Source organism: Pygocentrus nattereri, chromosome 11, assembly GCF_015220715.1.
Source record: "Pygocentrus nattereri isolate fPygNat1 chromosome 11, fPygNat1.pri, whole genome shotgun sequence".
Lineage (NCBI taxonomy): Eukaryota > Metazoa > Chordata > Actinopteri > Characiformes > Serrasalmidae > Pygocentrus > Pygocentrus nattereri.
The window spans coordinates 30,531,151-30,558,692 of NC_051221.1; the positions used below are offsets into that span (position 1 = coordinate 30,531,151).

The window sequence follows — 27,542 nt, forward strand, 5'->3', positions numbered from 1 at the left end:
GCGGAGGTTTGTGTATGTGGTTTGGCAGCTGGGACAGAGAGAGGGGGAGGAGGAAAAGGGGGAGGGGAGAGGGGGCTGTTGTTTCCTGAAACGTGATTACAGCCAGAGAAAGAAATAGAGGGCAGGAGAGAGAGCGCGAGAGAGAGGGCGAGAGCGACAGAGAGAGCGACAGAGAGAGCGACAGAGAGAGCAACAGAGAGAGCGACAGAGAGAGCGACAGAGAGATGTGGACAGCACATCAAAATACAGCAAGGGACCAAGATACAAAAAGACAAAGAATTCAGACAGGAAGAACATGCTAGAGCAATAAATACTGTGTCCCACACAAAGAAAATCACAAATCTTACAGAACCATACACATTGTCAGCTATTGTCAGAGAAATGGGAGAAACAAAGAGAAAGGAGTTCAAATCAATGGGCAATAAGCATCACATAATGGAAATTAATGCATGCTATCATGTACTCTGATCTCCTTGCCAGAAGGAACCAGTGGATCAATAAGTGCACAACGTTGTGAGATCATCAATCTGCACTTACAGGAAAAGCAGGTGGTCAAATGGTCAGTATCAGGCACAAGCATTTTCACCCCACAGATGAGCTTTACTGGAGCTGGAACTAAATAGCAGCTTGTCAGATTTTCCTACAGCTTTCTCAACCTTAAGAAATGACATCACCAATCAATTTAAAAATTCACTTAAAGCAATATTTATTTCACAATAAATAAATGTTACTATTTGACTTCTAGAACAACAGTTAACATTAAATCATTAGATCACTGAACATAGCTTTCAGCAAAAGAGAGGTGATGCTGGCTAGTATGCTTGATCATGAGCAGTATACTAACATCCAATCATGCCACCTAGCCTTTGACTGACAACACTGTTGACTCGGGGAGGTGGGGGTGGTACAGTGGTGACAGGCACAACATCTGACCACACACAGAAAAAAGGAGATGCAAATACTGACTGAGAGACTACAGATTAAGGATCCTCGATATCCATGGCAACTTTCTTCAATAACCCTTCAGTGTGGCTTTATTGGCTTAACAAGCATGACCAAGGGTGAAAATAGTGCTGCCTCACACTGCTACACAATGTTCTGTAGCAGCACATTATATATCAGGGTTTAGAACATGGATTACACACATTAAAAGCAAACAGTTCATGAGACAAATCTGATTGTGATCCATCTTAAAGAAAGAACTTATATAAGTTTTGAGACAACATATCATAACCTGTGCATGTTCAAATACCAACTAACTTCTACACAAGGACAAATGTTATATTTTCACACATAACCATAACTAGTTAGTTTCAGCAGGTTCCGTTCATGGTTTCAAGTGGCCCAAAGCATAACATTTTCTGTTTTTCAAACGGAAGTGACTAAAAGCCAAAAAAAAACATCATCACCATGATCATCATTGTTGTTAACCGTTTAGTCCATATAGGGTCACGGTAGCAGTTGGAAGAGCAGAGAATCTCAGACGACCCTGTCCCCTGCAACTTGTCCCGCTACACCTTGCCTGGTACACCCCCACCAGGAGGCGTCTAGGAGGCATCCGGATCAGGCGCCCAAACCACCTCAACTGGCTCCTCTCAATGCGGATGAGTAGCGGCTCTACTCCGAGCTCCTCCCGGATGACCGAGCTCCTCACCCCATCATATAGAGTGTAGCCCGCCACCCTGCGAAGAAAGCTCATATCCGTCGCTTGTATTCAATTCTTTTGGGTAATTACCCAGAGCTCATGAACATGGGTGAGGGTTGGGATATAGACCGACCAGTAACCAGAGAGCTTCACCTTATGGCTCAGGTCCCTCTTCATCAGCTAAAGTCTAATACTGAAAGGGTGAGACTTAATGCAGAGTATACAAACACAGTCCTCACTCCAGGAGAACAGAGATTGAATGGCCCGGAGTAGTAGCCCTGGCACCCGATAGTCCCGGAGGACCTCCCACAAGATATCTCGGGGAAAACGGTCGTAAGCCTTCTGCAAATCCACAAAACACATGTAGACTGGGTTGGCAAACTCCCTAGCCCCTTCAGCAATCCATGAGAGGGTGAATCTGCATTGTTCCTCCTCAATCTGAGGTTCATCTATTGGTCAAAGTCTCCTTTCCAGCACCTTGGCGTAGACTTTCCTAGGGAGGCTGAGCAGCGTGATACCCTGATAGTTGGCACACACCCTCCAGTCCCCTTTCTTAAAAATAGGGACCACCACCCCTGTCTGCAAGTCCAAGGGTACTGTATCCAAAGTTCCATGTAATATTGCAGAGGCGCATCAGCCATGACAGCCCCACAATATCCAGAGCCTTAATCATCTCTGGACAAATCTCATTCACCGCCGGGGCTTGCCACTGAAGAGTTTGCCAACTACTTCAGTGACCTCCACCAGGGAAATGGAGCTTGACATGCCAGAAGCCTCCGGCCCTGGTGAGGGAGGCATGTCTCCTGCATTAAAGAGCACTTCAAAGTGCTCCTTCCACCAACCAACAATATCCTCATTTGAAGAGTTTCTCCACCCCTGCCGAATACAGCTTGGGCGCAGCCACCCCGACTGCTCCTGAGTCAACAGACAGTTGTCCAGAACCTCCTTGAAGCTGACAAAGTCTTTTTCCATGGCTTCACTAAACTCCACCCACACCCTGGATTCTGCTTCTGCCACCGTTGCGGCTGACACCTTTTTTGCCTGTTGGTATCTATCTGCTGAGTCGGGAGTCCTTTGGGCCATCCAGTCCCTAAAGGCCTCTTTCTTCAGCTTGATGGCCTCCCTCACCACTGGTATCCACCTGGGGGTTCTTGGGTTACCGCCCCTACAGGCACCCACAAGCTTTTGGCCACAGCTACACCTGGCAGCTTCCACAATGGGGTTTTGAACAGGGTCCTTTCAGACTCCATGTCCCCTACCTCCTCCGGAACATGAGAAAAGCTCTCCCGGAGGCGGGAGTTGAAATCATTCCGAACAGGGGCCTCCAACAGTTGTTCCCAGCACATCCTCACTATTCGCTTGGGCCTACCAGGTCTGACCATCAGTCTTCCCTGCCATCTGATCACATGGTGATCAGTTGACAGCTCAGCACCTCTCTTCAACCGAGTGTCCAGAACATATGGTCCCAAGTCAGATAAAACGACAACAAAGTCAATCGTTGACCTCTGACCCAATGAGCTCTGATACCATGTATACTCATGAACATCTTTGTGTTCGAACTTGGTGTTCGTTATGGACAATCCACGCCTGGCACAGAAGTCCAATTACAATTCTTTATACATAAACTACTTGAGTTTAGATCGGGCAGGCCATTCTTCCCAATCACCCCTCTCCAGGTCTCCCAGTCATTGCCAACATGAGCATTGAAGTCTCTTAGTAAGACTATGGAATCTGTAGGCGGGACCCTTTCCAGAACCCCACTCACTCGCTCCAAGAAGGAATGGAGCACCATGCTGGAATTCACTGAGCTCCTGAGAACGACCCGTTCTTTCACAAATCTCTGTAGAAGCAGTCTGGTGCTTGTTGTGATTGGAATACCTGAATTCAATGATTTGGATGGGTGAATGAATACTTACATTCATATACTTATATATTGTTTTATATATGTTGAACATACATACATACATATATATATATATACATATATATATACATATATATACATACATATATATATATATATATATATATATATATATATATATATATATATATATATATATATATATATCCATCCATTTTCTAAGCCGCTTCTCCGTCAGGGTATATATATATATACACATACATACATATATATATATATATATATATATATATATATATATATATATATATATATATATATATATATATATATATGTATGTATGTATGTATGTGTGTGTATATATATATATATATATATATATATATATATATATATATATATATATATATATATATACACACACACACACATATATATACATGCAATGTTCCATAAAAATGCAGAGGGACACGGAACACTGCCCAGAGAGCCGGCATAAATCTGGAGGAAAGAAAAAAAGCTTAAAATAACTTCCAATTATCACCTCTTTTAACAGCACTCTGTAAGCATTTAGAAACTGAGGAGACCAATTGGTGCAGTTCTGAAAGTAAAATGTTTTCCCATTCTTGCTTGAAACAGGATTTCAGCTGCTCAACAGTTTGAGGTATCCTTGAAGAATTTTTCTTTTCATAATGCACCAAAATGTTTTCAGTGGGTGACAGGTCTGGAATGCAGGCAGGCCAGTTTAGTTCTTTTAATACGGAGCAATGATTTTGTAATACATGCAGAATGTGGTTTTACATTGTCTTGCTGAATTAAGCAAGGTCATTCCTGAAAAAGACATCATCTGGATGGCAGCATATGTTGCTCCAAAATGCCTGTACAGATGTGCAAGGCAGCCATGCCATGTGCATGAATGCACCCCTATACCATCACAGATGCTAGCTTTTGAACCATGTGCTGATAACAAGCCTTCTCTTCTTTTGCCATCTATAAAGAACTTAAATTTTTGATTTGTCTGACCACAGGACATCTCAATCCATCTTAAATGAGAAGGTGATGCCTGGATCCGGTTTATATGTAGGCTTATTGTTTCTTTTTTGATGGTAGAGTTTTAACTCGTTTACAGTGTCTATAAACAATGCCCCCCCTCTTTGCTGTTTTATGTTATTCTTGAATTGATGCACTATTTGCCTGCGCAGGCTTTCAGAAAGTGGTAAACCCCTCCCCAGCTTTTCTCGTGAAAGACTCTCTGAAATACTCTTTTTACACCCAATTATGTTACTGACCTGTTCCCAATTGACCTAATTAGCTGTGAGATGGTCCACTAGGTGTTTTTTTAACCATTACATAATGCTGTAGCCCCTGTCCCAACTTTGCTGGCATCAAATTCAAATGAGCATATATTTTTCAAAAAACAATCATTTCTTAAGGCTCAATATATTATGATGATTTGCTCATCATTGCATTCTGTTTTTATTTACATTTCACAGCGTTCAAACTTTTCTGGAAACAGCTGTAGAACAAACTGCTACATAGATTAACACTTGAATAATTTGTAGCCTACAGCTCCAGACCCAGCGCCAGGGTTCTTGATTACTATTCAAGGAAGTCTAGTCTACAAATCAGTCAGTGATAGAGATATAAACTTTGGCAACTTCTTTTGACCCATAGCAGTCTATAATTATTCTGTGATTAAATGTCAGTTGACAAGCCTAAAATCAAGAATGCAATTATTTAAAGCATCAATTCTAAAAAGAGGAACTTCCAGATCTAAACGCTAAGATGTGTTTAAAGCTCCTGTAAAATACTTGATATATGTACACATGTGTAGAGTGTAGAGACAGGCAATATGGAAAATATAACACAACACTGAAATTTTCTCAAAATATGATATGCATCAATATTTAGTTTTTCTGAGGTTTGATCAGTTGGCAAACACAAAAAAGAACCAGTGGTGCCACATTTAAACAATTTCAACAAAAACTGATAATACTATTTTTCATTCAATGTTTCATACATTGCACTGTACTAAATCCATTTGAACTGTAAGTTGTGAATCCATTTTTAGCTGTAAGCTTACAATTCAAAAACATCCTCAACTTGAACTGTTAACCTATCTATGAAAAACAGGAACTGTTTATTGAAAACAAAAGAAAAACTTTTTTAAACCGATAGCACTGGTCAAACAATTGTTTATTTCATGGTTTATGTTTATTCATTTATATCCCTAGTGTCTGTCACAGGCCTATGCCATACTTACAAAAAATCTAGCTTTTTGCAGGTGCAGAGAAGCTTGATGAAGTGCCACTGTTCTAGTCTACCCTCCTCACAAATGAAGTACTTATATGAGGTTACTGATGACCACACCAAGTCATTTGATGAGGTCAAAACAAAGTAAATAATAACAGGTCTGAGCTTGTGCAGCTCAGAAACAACCAGCAGAGCAGAACACTGAGAGAACTAATAATTCCAATGTGAAATTATAATTGAGTGAAGTTTGTCTTTTAATGAATAGTGAGGATCTATGTGGGGTCAGAGGGCAGCTAGCCTAAAGGAGAAAAGAATGCTGGAGATTAAGATGTTATGGAGGGAGTCTTATGCATGATTCTCTTCAAACATCCAAAGAAAAGACAAAGTACTTCAAATGTATCATTTTGGACTACCAGGTCACACAGGTATTTTCCAGACCTAAACCTCACACCTAAACAAAAAACAAAAACAAAAAACAAACAAACAAACAAACAAACAAAAACGGCAACATTTCTGAAAGACAGAAGTGGTTAGGGTCCACTGCTGTTTATTGAAAGGTGACATTTCACACATAAGGACTTGTGTGACATTTAGGTGAGAGAAGTGGTTTAACTAAGGAAAAGGAACTGAGAGAAATGACACATACCTTTTCCAAAGTACCTTTTAATGGTTACAAATGCCACATACAATCAGTTAAGGTTTACTTGCAAAATAAAAGTTGATTTCAGTGTAGATACAGTTAATGTCTCTTTGATAGACAAAGAAAGCTTATAAGTGAGGGCATAGGATAACAGATCTAACATATCAAGAACATTTACTAAAGTCATGTTGTCTTCAAGCCATAATTCAGCTAAAATTCTTTATATGATATGACTCGACAGCCAGCAGATAAAACATACAGCTGTGTTAAGTGTTTGTTGAGCATGTTCATGGTACCATCAAGCCTAGAGGCTGTCTGTTCCACTTACAGCACACACTAAAATCCAAAGTGACATGCAAGACAAGCCTACACAGTTTTTGTTTGGATCAAAGCAATGCTTAGAAGGCTGAGACTGAAGAAAAAGAAGAAGATAAAGTCTAAGGAAAGTCAAAGATAAAACCTCACCTCTTTTCTCAATATCAAAGCACAGCTGCCTCTAATTAATTGCACTTGGTTCTCAGGATGATTCCAGCGACAATGCGAATAGAAGCTGCAACCCACTTTAGACGCCTGAGTTTTCCTGTGGTCAGCAGAGATTTAACCAGCTTTCAAGGACAACAGCCCATGTCCAAATGCTATAGTGCATTCCTGAGGCCATACAAATTGGAAAGTGCCTTATATGCAATAGCAACTTCATCATCCAGTACTTCCTAAATGATAAATTCTCCCCATTCGAAAAATAAAAACAGCACTTAGGCAAATATTTAAGTGCAAGCAGTTACACAGATCTCTGGGAGACTTTTCAGCCTGCCAGGAGAGTTTAAATGCAGGCAAAAGTCATCAGCGGTGGAAATCAGAGGAATGTGACCAAACCAGACTAGACACCTTGAACGTGCATACATTTTACATATTTGTAAGCAACATATCATTTGAAGAAACAGGCCCACAGCTCAAACCAAAGTTTCAAACAATGAGCAAAGATACCACCTCCTTTAATTATCGTGGTAGGTGGTTGCTTTGTCCACATATTGTTGTCATGAAATCAACCATGTTGCAACTAGCAGTTGCAGTTTTACCAACAACCACCACAGCAGGTAACAGCAGGTCCTTATTTAATTCAAACTGACATACTCCTAATAAATGTATGTATATAATGGGCAAATAAAATACTTTATAGTATGGTGTGGTATGATGTAATGTGTTTAGTAAGAGCTCTTGAGACAGACTTTAAAATTAAAAACTAAATATGTACTTAAGTAAGTACAGTAAGTACTTACTTGTACAGTAAGGCTCACATACTTCCTACATAGGAAACCTTCAAAGAACAGCGGCCTGTACTAAGCGGGAAAAGTGATTCAGGTACAACAGTCATTCAATACAAGGGTCAATGACATGACGGCTAGATTTTCTGTCTGACAGCCTTTTTTTTCCAGTTAAAAAAGGGTTTAAAACTAAAAAGGTGTGTGTGTGTGTGTGTGTGTGTGTGTGTGTGTGTGTGTGTGTGTGTGTGTGTGTGTGTGTGTGTGTGTGTATATAAAAACTACACACACACACACACACACACCCCCCTCTTCCACATATCTACTCACTTTAACTTTTCAAAATTATTTGAAAAAAAATTAGCTAATTGTAAATTTCCTCTTACTTTAAAAAAAAAAAAGAAAAAAAAAAAAGGTCAAAATATCATGTGGTGTGACCGTCTGGCCATGACTGCTGTTTTGAAAACTTGTTTGAAATTACTCCAACCCTATTTAATTTTATTTTTTATCCCATTTTCCATGATTTCCAAAGTGTTTTGTCATCCTGTTCAAAACTGCAAAGCATTTGTAATTTTATTTCCATCGTAATATACCAATTTTGTCAAATAATGTCCAGTTTATGAAATATCATGTGGTGTAACCATCAGGAAATGACCATCTTGGGGCATTTATGTTAAAACCATCTCAAAAACAGGAAATTACACCATATAGCAGTTTGCCAAGGACCCATGGAAGCAGCAAGCAGATTTGTAAGTCTCTCTGAAATTTGGGAAAATTTACAACCTTTTTAATGTCTGGCATGTTGTTGCCACTTTTTTTACATCATGTAGTAGGACCTCAAAAAATTATGGATATTAAATTATTTTTACAAATATATATTTTGATAATAAATTTCATAGTTACCTTTTGTGTAAAGCTAACTTATTTCCTTGCAGCGGCCAATTCTGTGCTGGCAAATTTTGACTAAATGTGGTGTGACCTAGTATCATGTGGTACGACCGATGCAGAGTATTTTCTATAATAGATATATGTCCTAGATTGGCAATTTTTGTGCTCAAATGATGACAAAGTACTTATTTTAACAAAACGTTTTTGGAATTAATTTTAATGCAATTTAGGTATTTTTTTCTATTATTTTGGAAAGAACAGTTTATGTTTAATCTTTTATTTAAATATTTATAACTGTTTTAATTTACTTTACTAGATACCATTGTAAATATTGCACACCATTGGCAGGGTGTTAACTCTGACTCTGTAGCAAGAGTACAGTACGTTGCTTGGAGAGGAGAAATTAATCTTTTTTTTTTTAATTTTTAAAAATAAAAATTGCTCGTGTATTTTCTGATTACCTGGAGCTAGAAATGCATTTTTTGTTAACATTGCATCTGCTATCACCTATCATTAGCCCAAAACGAAAATAAACTATACAATGCAGAGTTATGGCATGATGCTTTATTACATTCCTGTTTTAGCTACACTGGAAAAAGTTCAGTTCTACCCAAAAAAAAATTATTTGTGGTAACAATTGAATTAGCTGTACTCAACTTTGAATTATTTTTTTTTAAATCAAAGTAAATCGTAAAGTAATTGTTTAGTTAGTAAAAAAAATTGTTTGTCATTAAGTCATTTTTAGGTTAACTAAAAATCTGTGTACCAGAGAAAAAAATGGCAAGGTAAGGTTCCATAAATAAAAATAGTATAATAGAATTTGTCCCATTTTGTCACCCAGTTTTACAAATGTGGGATTTGGATTTGAAGGAAGAGATAACACAATTTGAGCTTTGTGGTGTCAGGTCCTTGTACAAAACTTTTCTTATTCAACAATACCAATGTAAGTAAGGTTTTTAATTTTCTCACCTTAAACTCAGCAAATAAACATAAATTCATGCCCTAAAATTTGCAGGAACATGTCATATTTGAATGTGTTTGCTGTAGTAGATTGCAGTAAATCAACAAATTGCAAATAGTGGCTTGTTAGTTGTTAGTAAAAAAAATAAATACTTCATGTAGTAAAAAGCAATTACACAAGTCTTATTCAATTAAAAACAAAAACTCTGAATGAAAGAATCTTTTATTGAAAGTACTTATTTAGTTTGAATAAGACTAGTTAATTTACGTGTTATCAAACCAAGTGATGTTTTTTTAGGTTGAACCAACAAAATTATTTTTTTTTACAGTGCATAATACGGAATGAATTCATTTATGCACATAGTCTGTCATTTTCATTGCTGTTGTTCAGCTGGTGTATGGAAATTTACAATGGAAGCAGGTAACTTCAAATATGGAGAGAAAATTGGTGCAGATATTTTAAAATAAACATACACAAGGTCAATCACATGCCACACTTTCACATGGATATTCCAAATACCCATTAGCATTTTTATTTATTTCTTCTTCTTCTTCTTCTTTCGGCTGCTCCCTTTAGGGGTCGCCACAGCGGATCATCTGCCTCCATCTTGCCCTATACACTGCCTCCTCTACTTTTACACCAACCATCTCCATGTCCACCTTCACTACATCCATAAACCTTCTCTTCTACCCGGCAGCTCCATCTCCAACATTCTTTGACAAATTTATCTACTATTCGTCCTCAACACATGTCCAAACCATCTCAACCTGGGCTCTCTGGCTTTATCTCCAAACTGCTCTACCTTCACTCTCCCTCTGATCTGCTCATTTCTAATCTTGTCCATCCTTGTCACTCCCAACGAAAATCTCAGCATCTTCATCTCCGCCACCTCCAGCTCAACCTCCTGTCTTTTAGACAGAGCCACAGTCTCCAAACCATACATCATAGCAGGACGCACTACTGTCTTGTAAACCTTCCCTTTCACTCTTGCTGCTATCCTTCTGTCACACATCATCCCCAACACCCGTCTCCACCCACTCCATCCTGCCTGCACCCTCTTCTTCACCTCTTTTCTACACTGTCCATTGCTCTGGATGGTTGACCCAAGATATTTGAAGTCATCTACCTTTACGACCTCTACTCCTTGCATCTTCACCTTTCCACCTGCCTCCCTCTCATTCACACACATGTATTCTGTCTTGTCTCTACTGACCTTCATTCCTCTCCTCTCCAGCGCAAACCTCCACCTCCACAGATTATCTTCCACCTGCTCTCTACTCTCACCACTGATTACAATGTCATCTGCAAACATCATGGTCCATGTAGCCTCCTGCCTGACCTCATCTGTCAACCTTTCCATCACCATTGCAAACAAGAAGGGGCTCAAAGCTGATCCCTGATGTAACCCTACCTTCACCTTGAAACCATTTGTCACTCCAACTGCACACCTCACCACTGTCTCACTATCCTCATACATGTCCTGCACCACCCTAACATACTTTTCAGCTACACCTGACTTTCTCATACAGTACCACAGTTCCTCTCTTGGCACCCTATCATATGCCTTCTCTAGATCCACAAAGACACAATGTAGCTTCTTCTGACCTCTGTACTTCTATACCAACACTCTCAACGCAAAAATTGCATCTGTGGTACTCTTTCTGGGCATGAAACCAAACTGCTGCTCACTGATCTGAACCTCTCGCCCTAGCCTTGCTTCAACAACTCTTTCCCATACCTTCATGGTGTGGCTCATCAACTTTATACCTCCTTAGTTACTGCAGCTCTGCACATCACCCTTGTTCTTAAAAATGGGGACCAGTACACTGCTTCTCCACTCATCAGGCATCCTCTCACTCTCCAGGATTTTGTTAAACAACCTGGTTAAAAAGTCCACTGCCTTCTCTCCTAAACATCTCCATACCTCCACAAGTATGTCATCTGGACCAACTGCCTTTCCATTCTTCATCCTTTTTAAAGCTGCCCTCACTTCCACCTTACCAATTCTCTGCACTTCCTGATCCACTCTCTCTCCCCCTGTTGTCCTCCTCGCGCTCTCATTTTCCTCATTCATTAGCACTCCTTCCATCTACTCAACACTCTCTGTTCACTCACTAGTACATTTCCCTCTCTATCCTTTATCAGCCTAACCTGCTGTACATCCTTTCCAGCTCTATCTCTCTAGCCAAATGATACAAGTCCTTTACTCCTTCTTTACTGTCCAGCCTCTCATACAGCTCATCATAGGCCTGAGCCTTTGCCACCATTCTTTTTGCTATGCGACTAGCCTCACAGTACTCCTGCCTACTTCCTTCATCTCTCTGGTTATCCCACTTTTTCTTAGCTGCCTTCTTCTGCTGAATACTCTCCTGGACTTCCTCATTCCACCACCAACTTTCCTTGTCTTCTTTCCTCTGACCAGACGAAACACCCAACACATTTTTGCCAGTTTCTCTCACCACCTTAGCTGTAGCTTCCCAGTCCTCAGGTAGCTCCTCACTGCCCCCAAGGGCCTGTTGCAATTTTTCCCTGAACTGCCTGCAACCATCCTCCTCCTTCAGCTTCCACCATCTAATCTGTCTTCACTCTCTTCCTCTTCTTTGTTTCTAATCTCTTTCTACAGACAACCACCTTATGCTGCCTTGCTACACTTTCCCCTGGTACCACTTTACAATCTCCAATCTCCTTTAGGTGGCATCTCCTGCTAAGGATATAATCCACCTGTGTGCACCTCCCTCCACTCTTGTATGTCACCCTGTGTTCTTCCCTCTTCTGAAAATACGTGTTCAGTATTCAAAATCAAAATATGTGTTCACCACAGCCATTTCCATTCTCTTTGCAAAATCTACAACCATCTGACCTTCCACATTTCTGTCTTTCACACCATACATACCCAGCACCTCTTCATCCCCTCTGTTCCCTTCACCAACATGTCCATTGAAGTCTGCACCAATCACTAATCTCTCCTCTCTAGGGACACCATCTACCACTTCATCCATCTTACTCCAAAATTCTTCTTTCTCCTCTAACTGACAACCAACCTGTGGTGCATATGAACTGACCACATTCAAAACTACACCATCAACCTCCAACTTCTGACTCTACAACCCACACAAGTCTCTCAGGTAGTGCAGCTTATCCTGGATGGCACATCAATGCGAGCTGTGGCAAGAAGGTTTGCTGTGTCTGTCAGCGTAGTGTCCAGAGGCTGGAGGCGCTACCAGGAGACAGGCCAGTGCACCAGGAGACGTGGAGGAGGCCGTAGGAGGGCAACAACCCAGCAGCAGGACCGCTACCTCCGTCTTTGTGCAAGGAGGAACAGGAGGAGCACTGCCAGAGCCCTGCAAAATGACCTCCAGCAGGCCACAAATGTGCACATGTCTGCACAAACGGTTAGAAAGTCCATGAGGATGGTATGAGGGCCTGACGTCCACAGATGGGGGTTGTGCTCACAGCCCAACACCATGCAGGACGCTTGGCATTTGCCAGAGAACACCAGGATTGGCAAATTCACCACTGGCGCCCTGGGCTCTTCACAGATGAAAGCAAGTTCACACTGAGCACATGTGACAGACGTGACAGAGTCTGGAGATGCTGTGGAGAGTGATCTGCTGCCTGCAACATCCTTCAGCATGGTGTGGGGTGGCATTTCTTTGGAGGGCCGCAAAGCCCTCCATGTGCTCGCCAGAGGTAGCCTGACTGCCATTAGGTACCGAGATGAGATACTCAGACCCCTTGTGAGCCCCTGAGTTGGCCCTGGGTTCCTCCTAATGCAAGACAATGCTAGACCTCATGTGGCTGGAGTGTGTCAGCAGTTCCTTCAAGATGAAGGCATTGAAGCTATGGACTGGCCCACCCGTTCCCCAGACTTGAACCAGATTGAGCACATCTGCGACATCATGTCTCACTCCTTCCACCAACGCCACGTTGCACCACAGACTGTCCAGGAGTTGGCGATGCTTTAGTCCAGGTCTGGGAGGAGATCCCTCAGGAGACCATGCTCCACTTCATCAGGAGCATGCCCAGGCGTTGTAGGGAGGTCATACAGGCATGTGGAGGCCACACACAATGCTGAGCCTCATTTTGACTTGTTTTAAGGACATTACATCAAAGTTGGATCAGCCTGTAGTGTGTTTTTCCACTGTAATTTTGTGTGTGACTCCAAATCCAGGCCTCCATTGGTTAATAAATTATATTGATGATTTTAGTGCAACAGACTATCACTGTCATGATTTAGAAACAATCCCTATAATTTTATCACATACTCTAAAATTCTGTGTCTGGCATAATGGTGCTATTGTAACCATTTAGAATATTTTTTTTTCAGCCATACTGTATACTGTGGTATAGACTTTATAATGTGATACTTTGTGTTTAACAATCCCATCTCATTAAGCGGGCTATTCTGAGACAAAGCTGAGGGGGTCGTATATCCAAGAATATGAAACCAGAGTGCAGAGTTTAAAGCAAACCATCTATCACAGTCCCACACGAGCCATTTTGCTGTCTCATCCTCCTCTGAGTCAAGGCTGAGGCCTGGGTGCCCAAAGCCTCTCAGAAACAGGACTGCTAATTCAGGATCAAGTTTCCAGCACCTATGTTCATCTCCAGTCATTAGGAGCTTTATAGTAGACCCTGATCCCAAAATCACAACCATATGAATCCCCAGTTGAGTGAAAATATGAGACGATACGGACCATAATACAGCGATGGTGCTCTTCCATGTACTGGTGCTTGTGTGTCATTTACAAGGTGAAACCTGTTATTACAATGTATAAACACCATTAGACTGCCAGAAAGACAGTGAGGGACAAAAACAAATCTTGATTTTGAAAAGGGTTATGCAACATCAAGATTCTCATTGCAGGAATTATTTTAACACTGCAAAAACAAAGAAGGGACATTTGTTGCAAGCAGGTCAAATCAACTGTGGCCTAATTTCACAACACTGACTAAATTCAGGTAATATTAATCAGAATGACTGCTTGAATATGAACTGGACTGACTTGGCACACACAATGTCTCAGTGTGCAGATCCTGGTCCTCAGAGTCAAGTATATCTGACAGTCAAAACCCCCCAACTGTGGCGCTGGAGCACTGCTGGGGTGCATATGCAGGAAGAATGTGCTTGCTGTGTTGAATGAGCACATTGTTCTGCAAGATTGAGTAACAACAGATTGGAAACCTTAGTTGTAGCTCTGTCTTCCTTACCGTCTTCCATCTCTCTCTCACTCTCTCAGAAGCAGAGGATGATCCACTGTTTAGAGAACGAGATGGTCTGGCGTGGCCACAATGTAAACGCATAATGTGAACTATGTTTAAAAGATCCTAGACTCTGTGCACTAGAGGGGAAAAGACAAGAGTAATTGTGTGCAAAGTGTGTTAGGGCTAGTGGGGGAAAAGAAACACCCAAAAACACATCCAAAGGAAAGTCCTTTTGAATACATAGCATACCTTACAGGTGGCAGAATTAAGTATCTGAAAAAATCAGCATCACATACATTTTGTAAGCATGTATGAATTAGCAGAAAAAATAAAACTGTATGAAATTAAATATATTGGTGGCTTTCCAATCCAGGCACTAAAACTATTATTGCTATTAATTAGCACATATTCCATTCTTTATTTATTTTGTTGATGGTTGGGTAGAGATGAAGGATCTAGCCTACATTTGGTCTGTGTAGTGACTGTCTTAAAAGATGAGAAGCATGTACAGCATCCATAAGTACACAGCAAGATTTAGGCTTAAGGCAAAGCTATTTCATTTTTTCCAACTCAGCCGTGCCCTCCACTGCCCTCAGTGTCACTCAGTCTAGTTTCTCCGTGATCAGCAAGCAGACACAAATATGACTTCCCTTCTCTGTCCAATCTTTGAAGATTACATTCTGCCATAGAGGCATTTTAATCCAGGGGGATTATATTCTAACAACTGCTCATATAAGAGCAGATGATTGCAGCCCTTTCTGTCTTCAAATTTGTAAACAAATAAATTTTCCAAAAACAATTACTTCAAGATTCAAACACACTTAACAATAATAACAAAAGACTGCAGAATCTGTGTAATGGTCTTGCTGTGTTCCCAAGGCCCATACAGTTAAGATGATAACATTCATCTATATATAATCTATGGTTTCATGATAACCAAAATAAAAACCCCACATAACTTCCACACAATGAAGCATATTACTGGTACCCTGCCTTTAATATTTATTTTCTAACTGCAAAGCTACAGGCTTTGATAGAGAATGAGTGGTAGAAGACAAGAGAGTTACAAGAAACTGTGGATGAATGAAAGAAAAATGAAGATAGGAAAGGAGGGGGATGTAAGCACAGCACCTCAGAGACGATCAGTGTCAACAATACACATACTCCATTTAGCCCTTAAGGACACAGCCATTAGGGTTAACACACACATCGATATACACACACTTGTGCCATTAGGGCAAACGGTTGCATTCAGCAGAGAAGATTCTGGAAGCTGTACCCATGTCCACATGTGATCTGCTTTAATCAGTTTTTTATTTTTATTTATTGTCAAAACAGAGCACCAAAATGCACCAAACTAAGATCAAAGCCCAGATTGCAGCACAGAAGGACATCTACATTAAATTAAGTAGCACATTAGCCTTCTAAAACCACCCCGTACAACTGTATTTACCATTTTGAAAATAAAATACAGGAACTGAGCAACACCAAAGATGGGCACTGTGGTTTCTAGCTTTTTCTCCTATTTGTTACTGTGGCTAGACAGTTTGAGTGAAAAGAAGAAAACATTATTCTGATTCCTGAATATCAGGAGCAGCACTGCGTGACTTTCTGAAATCTAACGTAGTTGCGGTTTATTCTCATGTAAACAAATTTGCGCGGAAACCCAATGGCCAATTATCGACATCGGCAAAAATGATCGCGGTTAAAAAAATTATCGTACGATAAGTCGATAATGTAATTATCGCGACAGGCCTAGTTGGAAGTATGTGGATGATTTAAATCTCATCCACATGTGCTGAAGTCCCAATGTAACCTCTCCTCAGATGACCCTGGACAATCTAGATACGTAGGTTGTCAGCAGTCAAATGACACTGATTCCAATCCACCCTATGACAGTGACTTGTGAAGAGGACATTGAAGAGGAACCCACCTCCCTTACACCCTTTTACCCATTTGAACAACATCTACCATCTTTTGATTCTGCCAGATTTACAATAGGATCATCACACACATGCTATTGTAAAGAAATCAAATTCAAGTCTTCATTTCTTGATGAGATAAAACTCCAAAATGAGTGTGAAATAAATCTATACTAATAAAAAAGTTGATGTTTTGGTTTATTTAGTTAGGTCCTTGTTTGTTACTTTAGCCAGGCCCACTCCTGAGGCATTCTTCTCTCTTAAATAACAACCAGAACCACCAGAAACATGAAAAAATAAACTGCTGTTGCATGTTCATGTGCGTTTTGTAGATCTTTGGTGTAACAGGGAGCAGTATTCTCATTTGGTGTTACAACTACCCTAGTCTAAGATCACATGCATGAACACCCACTTACACAAACACACAACACATACACATGTATACTCATGCTCACACGAACCAACCCAAAATTTGCAAGAGGGAACATTGTTGGGAGTGATTTTCAAAACTAGAAATGTCCATTTTAGAGAAACCCAATACAGATGACATTCCAAGTACAAAGGCCTCATTCCTTTGTCAGCTGAAATAAGGCAATTACTTGCTCTACTCAAATCATCCACATCTGCAGACGTACCAGGTTTCAGGCCAAGAAAGACTTTCATCTTTCATCTCATTTCCTCCAAGTTAACAAACTCAGACATGAGCGTCTTGACCCGCTATTTCACATAAGAAGGTCAAACACTGAGGTTACAATATAATACAGACACAGAAACACAAAACCATCCCCTTACACCATCACACTTCGTAATTGTTTTTTCTCACCTATGACAGCTTGTCCACAAGCTTTTCTCTGAGGCTTCAATCAGTTGTCAGTGTAATGCAGTCATGCCAGATTCAATGTACCAGCCCAGCACTATGACTGGCTTGGTCTAACTGCATACACATATTTACGCACAAACAGAGGCAGAATGTTTGACATTAAGACCTGTGCCCATGGAGGCTAGGTCTCCACAGGGTGAACTAAATAAAACTAGACCAGTGTCTCCTTTCTCTGTATAACCAAATCACCTGCTGTTCTCCAGTACAATGACACTTTCTCCTTCCCCCTAGTGCACTTCAGATTACAGTCAAATTTTTCCCTATATCTCTTCACCTATTCAAACTCATCACTGTAGTGGCGAGTATCTTTGCACAGGTAAGAGTTGGAATGACTTCATTTCTTTTTAAATACAGTGTGTACCTTTTTATTTAAAACACAGTACAAATGACCGACAAAAGTAACTTTTTACTGTACGTTGAAAGAATGCAAAACTTCACCATTTAAGAACAACAAATTCTAAATAACTCACTTCAAAAATGGTCACACTTAAGCCTGGATATAATAACTGGATATAACAATTACTATAAGCAGTTCTAGCATTCTTTTGCTGTTCTATTTCTTTATTCATAATCAAAATCTTAAAAAAAACTAAAATGGTGATGTAGATCTCCACATGTTCATGAAGATCTCTCATGATAACTGACTGAGTGTCACGACTATTCTCTGAGTTTTCTGACTAATTAAAGTCATTCAGACAGTATGAGCAATGTACTTGCCATTTTTATCTTTTTTTATAAAAACTATGCACAGCCATACTGGTTACCAAGTCTTATGAAGTGTTTACAATGAAACTGCAACACGATATTTAGTCCACAGCTTGGGAGATAATGATGGGTATTTAACATAATCCGTAAACCACTGTAAAGCTATTAAGTGCTCCCTACTTTTTTCAAGGCCACAGCACTACAGGAATAGCAAAGGGAAAACAGGTGTTTCTTATTGCAGCCCTGCCCGCACATCTGCAGGCCAGTGAAAGAAGAGCGAGATGGATCTTCAGAAGGGCTCCTTCTCCATTACAAAGGTAGTGCAACAATTCATTACAGGAGAGCTTAATGATATGCCTGGTCTCAGTGTGATGGTAGCCATGTGAACATATGAATGACTAGGGGGTGAAGGGCAGACATACACATTAATGAAGCATGTGTTAAAAGACAGAACTGCATAACAGTTGCATCACACCATTCTGCAAGTCCGTTCAGCTCCAGGTATGGCTGGTTTTCTCTTTGAACAGATGAGAGTGAGAGAGTGAGTGAGAGAGTGAGAGAGTGAGAGAGTGAGAAAGTGAGAAAGAGTGTGAGAGTGTGAGAGAGAGATGGCTTTGATGCATTTCCTTCTGATCTATAGAAGGTAAGGTTCTCTTTCTCTCTTTTAACTAAGGCAGTTCATTTGCATTTCAATTGTGTCATCTGTAGGATCTTTAAAAAGAACGAGAAATGAACTGGAACACATCAAACTACATGAATGTTTAGCAAATGTTGTTTGAATAGACTTAGCTGGAAGAGTATATACATTTAAAAACATTAAAGCCAGCTAGTGCCCCACTTTTACAGCTGACTAACACACAGTACTGCATAGGTGTCAACCCATATCATTTACTCATATAAAATATGATTTAATTGCAATTTTGGAGGTATACGGCCATATACGACTGGGATACAGGAAATCTATTCTAACACAGTTCCTCATAAACTCTGACCAATAACTGCGTCAAGCTCTGATTTCTTTTCACTTCTGTTTTTTAAGCTAACCAAAAAGTAAATCTGATAAAAAGGCACGTGGGGGAGTATGAACAAACTGGTTTGTGAGAAACTCTTTTGTCATGTGCATGCTGGACATGGACAAAGCAAATCTCTCACGCGAGAAACAGGCCAAGACATCAGAGCATTACTCGCCAGAATTTAAAAGTGCTGTTCTACAATAATCAGATGGTTGTTCATTCTGACTGTAGAAAAAAAGAAATCAGTTGCTGTGTCTGAAATGTGATTTACTTAAAAATACATTAGCAAATATACATTTACTCTTCGCTCTCACCCTGCAGAGGATATTAGATCTTCTAACTCTAGCTCTCACTTTCTTTTTCTGACTGCCTTTGATTGTGTCCGTGTCTTTAACAGTGTGAGAGCCTGTTTAGCTTAGACTGTTTAACTCCAATAATAAAGGGAAAAAAATTTAAATCGGATTAATTGCCATTGATCTTATTGGTAGACATACAAGAGGTGTATTAGAGATCTATCGTTTGTAGGCTGTTGTACTGAGCACATACAAGCAGTACACACATACTATTCAAGCTGAATACCCTCCCACTTTTCAGAATCATAATTCAGAAGCGGAAAGAACACACACTGCATACAACACTAAATGGAAAACTCCTTCACCTATATAAAAAAAAAAAAAAGGAAAAAAAAGAGAACATTCATGAGTCTATACTGACACATTTATATAAATGAGCCTATAAATGAGTATTATGCAACAAACAAACATCTGACTTATGGGCTCTAAGAAAGAAAGAAACATAGCATCTGACTCTGACCAATGCTATGACTCCAACCAATACGATGACTGAGTTGTTAGAGTGGAACACTGATTGCTGACAAAATCAGTCTGGTGAGCACTAGTCTGGGGGGAAACAACTTCGCGGAGTTTGCTGATCTTAGCACCATGTCCGCAAGTTACCTAGTTATGTTGAGCAACTAAAGCCTTTTTACATTAGGCCTGTCACAATTACGTGGTGACTGCGATATTACATGACCATGACTTTTTTTTCCCCGGACAGATTATTTTCCACCGTACTCGATTTCATAATCATACATTTATGTCACAACATATAGAAAGTTGGGTTGAAGCAAATGCATAATAAAAGAAAACAGAAAACTAAATCAGATGCTATGGAAAAACTCCAAACAAATACAATAAGATTAAGTGGAAAGCACTGATTAGATTTTTTTTTTTTTGAGCTTGAGCTGTGACAGCCTTCAGCTGAAAATTCTCCTGAGTCTCCTAGGTAACGCTTGCAGCTAAAGTAAATAGACATGTCAACTTTTTTTTTTTTTTTTTTTAATATTACTATTTTATATTATTACTATCACTGCAAAAAACTGACAAAGATGACATTAGCTAGGTAGGTAGCTAATGGCAACATTGCTATCATTTATGCTATCAGCCACAGAATAAGTTTTTTGCTCATAAATGTTACACCCGAACTCCAGACAATTCTGTGCAGAAATCTGTGTGTGTAAGCAGAACAGCACACTACACTGCTGTCCAGATCATATCTGGATAATCGTTGGCTAAACTCCGTTTTCCCATTTTTACTAAAAGGCGCTCTAGTATGAACAGACTGTATCCAATTATACTTTTTCCTGCATAAAATGCACATCTACACATACTGCATTTCTATTTTACTTTTGTTTATTATTTTCCCCATCGCTATATAAGCAGATAAGCTTGGCCAGAACACCTTCATCAGCCTGTGTGACCTTCATCTTTTGTATCATTGTTTATTCGTTCACCTGCAAGTTAAGTCTTGTCAGACACACTTCTGCTCACGTAATTGTATAGGGACAACAAAAACAGACAAGATCCATCTCTGACCACCAGGGTTTGTGGATATATTGTGCATACTGTAACTGCAACATCTCGAAATACCTGATTAAACAACTTACATGACAGACTGATGTCAATTGACATACAGTATAGATTAATGTCAACTGACTAATAGGATCAACTTCAGACAGGCTCTCTATAAGCAGTGATTTTAAATGTGCAGATATTATTGAATGAAACATCTTTTTCAGTGGCATAACAACTAAAACCATGCTAAAGTGATGTTTTCTACAGTATGGTGTTAACCAACAAGTCAAAAAGTACATATCTGAAACAGGTCTGTTCTACCATAATGTAGCTGAACAGACAACTGAACTTCAACAAACAAAATGACATGTTCGAGAAATCAGTGACAGCGCAGAATGACAGAGCTTGCCTGGTCGACTGGCCACAACTATGACCCCTCCTGAGTGTGCAGAAGGAGGGGGAGCGGAAGGCAAGGCAGGAAGAACAAGTGCTGCAGTGGAGGAGAGAAAGAGACAGCAACCCCACCCTGTCTGTCCCACTGTCCCTGTAATCAACCTCTCTGTACAGTGTGAGTGCAGTGCATGTGTGACCATGTGTGTGTATAGGTTTGCAAAACACTGAATGACAATATAAACCAACAGACACACAGAAAAAAAAAAAAATCATGGCTTAGCAAAAGAAAAAAAAAAAAAAAGTGGCACCAGTGTTGCCAAAATGAAACAGATAGAACATGTATGATAGAATGCATAAAAAAGTCACTATAACATGTTTAGCAAACATTTACACCATTTACACACATTCTAAACATTTATTTTGAGAATGAACAAATACAGGAGTGAGTGAGAGAGAATGGGAGAAAAGAAGAGAAAAGAAGAGAAAAGAAGAGAAAAGAAGAGAAAAGGAGAGAGAGAGAGAGAGAGAGAGAGAGAGAGAGAGAGAGAGAGAGAGAGAGAGAGAGAGAGAAATCCAACAAGTATTTAAATCAGGCAGACAAAGGATGAGAAATGAGCAAAGACAAAGATCAGTAAACACAGACAGACCCAAGTTCAGGCAGCCAGACACACACCTGCAATGTACTGTGTTATGAATCATTTTTAACGGCATTTCAATCCTAATTATGACTCAGTAGTTTAATGCAATTTTGTAATTACAGGCTGGATATAGTTGATCTGGCAGCAACACAGTGATACATCAATTCAGTGAATGGATTGTTATACTCCAGTAAGACACAGCTATAGAAGCTTGCTTTACATTAGATATTAAAAGGGATCATTGCAAACTCCAAAGATATTCTGATTTTTTCCCCATTAAATAGCAGTCCACAAAAGGAAAACCTTAAGTTTTGCATTGGGCTAAACCACACCCAGCGGCTCTGTGACTCAAACCTCTATGTGGGGGCAAACCAACAGCCTCAGACAGAGACATGACTGTACAGAGTTTAGAGCATGGCATGATAGAAACTCAGTTCTCTGAAATCCTCAACAGCAAACTACTTTAGAAAAGATGCAGTTTCCAATTTATGTGAAGATTTAATTACAGATAAAAGTGGATAATTGATGGAAAAGCAGCCTCTCTTGCAGCTTACAATCACACTTTCCATTGTGTAAAAATAGGCAGAAATAGCTGGATGGGATGGACAGTAATGCACGCCACTGACAGTTTTTCCATCAATAGGCACTCAAACGGTAATGTTACAAACTGAATAGCTCAGCTCAGCTGATAAGGACATTTTGACAGGATTTACTCCTTACTTCTCTGAAAAACCACCCCAATTCTAGGAAATTATTGTTTAAATCAGCAACCCTAATGACACGTTGCTACTGTGAAGCTGAGTATTCTTCCATTGAACAGCCCACAAGCTGCTTTTTACAGCGAAAGCATTTACCCTGCTGATGCTGCCCTGCTATGCTTTAACTGTCAACCTACCAAACAACTCCATCAATCTTGTAGAGCTGAGAGGTTTGAACATGAACATGCAACAATGCTAGTAAAGGAGGTCAAGGTAACAGTGATCTAAATTCGAATCTCCACATAACCATCAGAGTATGTGGAGTCAAAGCCACAAAAGAAGCTGCTGTAGCAAAAAAATGTCGAAATAACCCTAACCCTAATCCATGTAGATTTAACCACTGTTTCACCAACATCTGTTCTGAATAAGGTGTCAATACGACATACGACCTACAACCTACTTAGGTTAGCGGAGTTCAGGTTTAACTCAGTTTTAACTATTTTAAAAGGGACAGATTCCTGGAGAGAGCCTAATGCAGTACACAACCCCATGGCAAGTCTCCAGCACAGTTTTGTATTTTACCTACTCACACACACCTGATTACATTTATCCTTTAACTGCAAGCTTTAGTGCGTGTGTTTGAGTAGGGAAACCTACAAACTGTGCTGGACAATGGCCATAATGTATCTCAGCAGAGCTATGCTAATTTGTGCCCATGGTTCTTCCAGGCACTGAGACTCAGAAGTTCTCTGCCATTGCACTGCTATACACTGCTACCACCATCGTTTACCACTAGCATTTAGTAAAGGAAGGTTTAGAAGACTGTGTCCTTGTAGCTTCTTGCCCTTCCTTCTATGCTGAATACTAAAGGTGTAATTATTTCAACCCAGTGCATTTGAACATTTGAAGTGCATTAAAATTTTAAACTGCACTGCCTATACAGTCCTTGCTCTCTTCTGAAAGGCTCTCCTTTACCATCTTTTGTGAAAACTACTGTCAATGGTCACATCTCGGCATCTAGTCAATCCGCAAATTAAAATGCATTAAAAGGTTGGTGAGACTTATGCTACATATGCATCTATGCTATGATGACTGGGTCATTTGTGAAGTTGCTTATAAATCTTAGTGGTTGCGATTTTTTGGGGTTCATTTTGTTATCGCAAACCAAATCAAATCTTGAAATCAGAATCAAACATTGAGGTAAACACATGCTATACAGACAAAAGTATTGGGACACACCTCTAAGTGTGTGGGGGCAGTCATGGGCTGGAGGTTAGGGACCTGGCCCTGTGACCGGAAGGTTGCCGGTTCGATACCCAGTGTCGACAATCCATGACGGAGGTGTCCTTCAGCAAGACACCTAACCCCCAATTGCTCCCTGGGCGCCATGGATAGGGCTGCCCACCGCTCTGGGCAAGTGTGCTCACTGCGCCCTAGTGTGTGTGTGTGTGTGTGTGTGTGTGTGTGTGTGTGTGTGTGTGTGTGTGTGTGTGTGTGTGTGTGTGTATATTCACAATCCTGTTAGACAAACACTGGCAGTCAAATGGCACTGTCATGGGATGCCACCTCTGCCACAAGTCAGTCTGCAAAATTTATGTGCTGCTAGATCGGCACTGGTCAACTGTAAGTGCTATTATTGTGAAATAGAAGCAACTAGGAGCAACATCAGCTCGGCCACATATGCAGTAGACCAAGCAAACTCACAGGTGGGGGTGGCAAGTGCTGAAGCACACAGTGCCTATCAATCACTAACAAACGAGTTCCAAATTGCTTCTGGAAGCAACATCAGCAAAAGAACTGTGTATCTGGAGCATCACAAAATAGGCACATCACCACTGGACTATAAAGCAGCAGAAGGCAGTCTGGTGGACAAGCCTGGTTTGGGTGAATGTCAGGAGAACATTACCTGCCTGCCTTGTGCTAACTGTAAAGTTTGGTGGAGGAGGGATAATGCTATGGGGTTGTTTTTCAGGGGTAGGCATAGACCCCTTAATTCCAGTGAAGGGAAATCTTTATGCTTCAGCAGACCAAGACATTTTAGACAATTGTACGCTTCCAACATTGTGGGAGCTGTTCCAGCATGACTGTGTCCCAGTGCACAAAGCAAGGTCCAAAACGGCATGGCTGGGTGAGTGTGGAAAAACTTGACTAGTCCACACAGAGCCCTGACCTCAACCTAGTCAAACACCTTTGGGTTGAACTAGAACAGAGATTGCAAGCCAGACCCTTTCATCTAACGTCAGACATGAGACTTCACAAATGATCTTCTGGATGAATGGGCAGAAATTCCCACAGACACTCTCCAAAACATTGTAGAAAGCTTCCCAGGAGAGTGGAAGCTGATATAGCTGCAAAGAGGGGGACCAACTCCATATTAACACCTATGAATTTAGAATAGGATGTCATGAAAGCTCCTGTGAGTGTAACGTGTAGGTGTCTCAATACTTTTGTCCACACAGTATGAGTGTATTTGACTGAATTCCAACATTTTTTTCTTAAAGCATATTTTTGCATGTCTCACAGTGACAGAGAGAGGGCTTAGAATGAGATGACCATTTTAATCAAGTAGCCATAAAGCAAGAAAGGGAACAGAGAAAGCTCGGAGTTGGCTTTAGAGAATCCACAAAAACAGATCTTTCACTTGAGATGTGTTTTTAATGGAAATGTCAGATTTAAGTTCAATTCCACGTCAAATTCAGGCAGTTACAGTGATTAACTAATGCGCAAATTGCTGACATATTCATCTACACACTTTCAAGCAACTGAAATAAATAAATTTCTTATTGTGCAACAGCGGATACCAAAGCTGACATTATCCTGGCGATCTTGCTGCGGAGGCACATGCTAAGTGTGTCCGTCTCCCTGTTGTATGACCATGCACACAAAGAGCATGTTAATGCTGAAAGCGAATTGCTCAGGACTCTTCATGAAACAATGCGCATGAGTGGTCGAGCTCCAAAGTCAACTGAGGTGAGGACTGTTGCTGCTTGGGTGGACATGGACCACCAATTGCAAAAAAGATAGGTGACATTTCATAGTGTTGAGAAATGTGTATTGCAGTTATCTGCACCAACAAAAAAAAATTTGCATTAAGTGTTGGTGATGCACCCTGATCTTCTGAACGGTAGTAGCACTGCTTATAATGGTGCAACTACAGCCAGAAAAACCATCAGTTCCCTCTCTCAATCTGCCACAGTGGCTGAATCCTCTCTCTTCCCGCTCATGTCCCATCGAACAGCAGCATACACTAGGTTTAATAACACGTATTAGTTTTGAATTACGAGGTCGTGCAGCTTCCTGCCCCTCACTGCCGAGCCTACCCTGCATCTCACACGCAGGAACTGTAACAACCCTCGTCAAAGCCCAACGAAAGACGAGGATATCTCTGGGTATTTCAGACCTACAGTAAGGTCAAACGGTCCCAGCGACAGCACCACTAGGCTATTTCATTTAAATCGACTGTATGTGAAATGCCCCTGGTGTTTGAGCGTCTTTTCCGAGGAAAACCATCCCAGTGTGCGTCACGCAGCCCGGAGTCTGGCTCAGCAGGGCTTGTTGAGTGTGACTGACATACTGATGCTTTAAACTCGCCTGCAGGGCCAAACAGCAACGTTCAAAACCACCTCACAGGAGCCGAGCCAAGACGAACAGTCATTAGCATAACAGCCGTCTTAGCCTCCCTGGTTAACGTTACTGCCTTTCACACCGAGAGACTGCGCTTTACGAAAACAGCCGCAGCGCTGTCACAACATAACCAGGCGCCTTCCCTCGACCACCAGTCCGACCGAGCGGCTCAGTTCAAAAGAAAAAGACAAAGCTAACCTGGTGTAGCACGTCCACGTCCTCCCCTCGACTGAACACGAACAGCTTCCACTCAGAACTCGACCGTTAACGGCTTCACAGAGAGAGACAGAAATAGAGGGAGAGGGAGAGGGAGAGAGACGAGGCGCCGCTCGAGCTGACAGAAAACAGACCACCTCAGAGACAAACTTCCCACTTCCAACCACCAAACCGACGCAGCTCGGATTTCTGTTCCTCCTTCTTTTCTTTCAGCCCTTCCGCAGAGCACGTCGCCGGCTCCACACAGTCTTACCTTCGCCAAACTGACGGTTGGCTCCGAATCCTCCGCGCGCCACCAAGAACGAACTCGCGCGCAACGTCGAATTAAAAAAGCTCGCGTTTTAAAACCCGCGAGGAAATGAAAGGGAGGCGGCAGCTGTTGCGGTCGCTTTCCGAATGTCCTGTGTCAACAGGCAAACATCACTGAGTACGGGGGTCCGGCGGGCCTCGTCCTGTGTATCAGACTGCGGTGCTGAGGTAAACCGATGATCCCCCCCTCTCTCACAATCATCAGCGTACGGTGACGTGCTCGCGCTGCACGTACCGGAGTAACTCTCTCTCTCTCTCTCTCTCTCTCTCTCTCTCACTCACTCACTCACACACACACACACACACACACACACACACACTCCTGTGAGGGGTGGGAGGTGCGTAGAGCCTCGAGGAGGGGGCGGTGATGGAGCAGCCAGATAAACACGAGGGGAAATAGGCTCTGTTCATGCCTGAAGTAACTTAAAACAGCGACTGCAGAGTGATAGTGAGACCATATTCCGCCATCTGGGCCGTATTACACTAATGTGATGTCATGTCGAGGACAGTACACTAACGGCACTGCCAGGGAAAGTGTTGTGTTAAAGGCCTGGCCTGTTTTATTAAATACTGAC

The 27,542-nt window shown here is 41.0% G+C and overlaps 1 protein-coding gene across 2 annotated transcripts in view; it reads right to left on the reverse strand.

The window, feature by feature from the left end:
- myo9ab (myosin IXAb) overlaps positions 1–27,188 on the reverse strand; it is a 106,205-nt gene extending 79,017 nt beyond the window's left edge. The window contains exon 1 of one of the 2 annotated variants that reach the window (XM_037542567.1): positions 26,912–27,188. The gene's annotated coding sequence lies outside the window, so the exon portion shown is untranslated. Of the gene's footprint in view, positions 1–26,640; positions 26,872–26,911 lie in introns of those variants that run through there. The other variant, XM_037542568.1, reaches the window with a different exon arrangement.
- Between the last annotated feature and the right edge of the window lie 354 nt (positions 27,189–27,542).